The sequence below is a fragment of the Bison bison genome, unplaced genomic scaffold (assembly GCF_000754665.1).
Source record: "Bison bison bison isolate TAMUID 2011002044 unplaced genomic scaffold, Bison_UMD1.0 scf7180017858886, whole genome shotgun sequence".
NCBI lineage: Eukaryota > Metazoa > Chordata > Mammalia > Artiodactyla > Bovidae > Bison > Bison bison.
Window position 1 is genome coordinate 424,561 of NW_011489458.1, and position 2,326 is coordinate 426,886.

General features: G+C 50.9%; 1 protein-coding gene across 3 annotated transcripts in view; it reads right to left on the bottom strand.

The window, feature by feature from the left end:
- ZC3H7B (zinc finger CCCH-type containing 7B) overlaps window positions 1–370 on the bottom strand; it is a 55,988-nt gene extending 55,618 nt beyond the window's left edge. For 2 of the 3 annotated variants that reach the window (XM_010830086.1, XM_010830078.1), the window contains exon 1: window positions 49–370. The gene's annotated coding sequence lies outside the window, so the exon portion shown is untranslated. The remainder of the gene's footprint in view (window positions 1–48) is intronic. The other variant, XM_010830094.1, reaches the window with a different exon arrangement.
- Window positions 371–2,326: the final 1,956 nt, after the last annotated feature.

The window sequence follows — 2,326 nt, forward strand, 5'->3', positions numbered from 1 at the left end:
CCCCCCCGGCCTCTGCCCCGCGGGGCTCGGGCCGCACGCTGCACTCACCTCGGCCGGGCTGCGCTCCCCGCGGGCCTGCGCCGAGCCCGATAAATGGTATGCTATGACTAGAGGTATGATTACGTTATTATTATTAGTAATAATAAGAGTAAATGCTATTTAATTACGGGCAGCCGCATCCTGCTCCCGGCGCCGCCGCCCCGGCAGCTCCGTCCATGTGGCTCCGGAGCGCTTTACTTTCATTTCCAGCCCTCCCCGCCGGCCGGCCGCTCGCGGCAGCACCCGCTGGAGGCTCGGTCTCCCTGCAGTCCCTCCTCCTCGGGTCCTAGAGCGCGGCTTCCCTCGCCGGGCGCCGGGGGTGGGCGGCGCGGGCCGCGCACCTGGGGGCGGAGGGAGCGGGGAGGTCCCCCTTCCTCGCCGACAGCTCATGCCTGGAATTCACCTTTATTTTCTTTGCAAGTGTCCTGCCCTCTTAGGGCTTTTCTCTTGGCGATTCTGCATTTCTGGGACGGTGCTGGTCTCCCTGAGCGCCTCCGCCCTTCTTCATGCGTGTACAGAGCACCCCCTCCGCCCCCGCCCCAGAGTTTCTAGCTGCTTTCAGTGTAGGCTCCCCCAAAACCCTAGGAGCCTTGTGCCCTTTTCAAGAGTGGGAACCCAAGGTTGTTGTTTGTCTAGGATCTTTCCCTAAAGGATGTGAGGCCGCTTAGAAGACCCAGTGAATGGGGTGGCAAAGAGTGGGACACGACGACTCAACAAAGAAGACCCAAAAGTTAAGGGGAGATCACCCGAAGGAGAAACCAGCTGTCAGAGGTCCAGGTTGAATTTGAATCCAGAGCTTCAGATCCAAACACCGTGTCATCCATCCCACCCTACCATTGATTCCTAGAGTTCTTTTCCCTCTTCATTTTACACACATGTATGTATATGCACATAAATTTCTTTATTGAGGGGGGACTTCCTTGGCGATCCAGTGATTAAGATTCTGCACTTCCAATGCTGGGAGTGCAGGTTTGATCCTTGGTTAGGGAACTAAGGGGCTTCCTCTGTGACTCAGGGGTGAAGAATCCACCTGCAGTGCAGGAGATGCAGATTCAATCCTGGGGCAGGAAGATCTCCTGGAGGAGGAAATGGCACCCCACTCCAGTATTCTTGCCTGGAAAATCCCATAGACAGAGGAGCCTAGCGGGCTACAGTCTTCGGGGTCACAAAGAGTCAGACATGACTGAGCATTTGTCCCAACAGATCAGTGGTAAAGAATCTGCCTGCAATGCAGGAGACACAGGAGACTGGGGTGCTATCTCTTAGTTGGGAAGATCCCCTAGAGAAGGAAATGGCAACCCACTCCAATATTCCTGTGGGAAGATCCCATGCACAGACGAGCCTGGTGGGCTACAGTCCATGGGGTCTCAGAGAGTCAGATACCACTGAGATCCAGGCACGCAGGAAACTAAGATCTCACATGCTGTGCAGTGAGGTCAAAAAAAGAAAATTATTTAGTGAGGATCAACTGTGAGATTTGTGAAGATTTTGTCTTTATAAATGTTATCATTTCCACATTTGTGCCATACAGTCTTAGGAACTGGAGGTACATTACTGAGATGAATTTTAAACATGTGGCAAATGTTGGGAGGCACAAGAAACTTAAACAGTTTACCTAATTCTCACCATAATCCTGGAAGATTGGGTTTATCATGCTCATTTTACAAATAGAAAACTGAGTCAATTCAGTCACTCAGTCATCTCTGACTCTTTAAGACCCCATGAACCGCAGCATGCCAGGCCTCCTTGTCCATCACCAACTCCCAAAGTTTACCCAAACTCTTGTCCATTGAGTCGGTGATGCCATCCAACCATCTCATCCTCTGTCATCCCCTTCTCCTCCTGCCCTCAATCTTTCCCAGCATCAGGGTCTTTTCCAATGAGTCAGTTCTTCACCTCAGGTGGCCAAAGTATTGGAGTTTCAGCTTCAGCATCAATCCTTCCAATGAACACCCAGGACTGATCTCCTTTAGGATGGACTGGTTGGATCTCCTTGCAGTCCAAGGGACTCTCAAGAGTCTTCCTCCAACACCACAGTTCAAAAGCATCGATTCTTCAGCACTCAGCTTTCTTTATAGTCCAGCTCTCACATCCATACATGACTACTGGAAAAACCATACCCTTGACTAGATGGACCTTTATTGGCAAAGTAATGTCTCTGCTTTTTAATATGCTGTCTAGATTGGTCATAACTTTCCTTCCAAGGAGCAAGCATCTTTTAATTTCATGGCTGCAATCACCATCTGCAGTGATTTGGGAGCCCAGAAAAATAAAGTCAGCTGCTGTT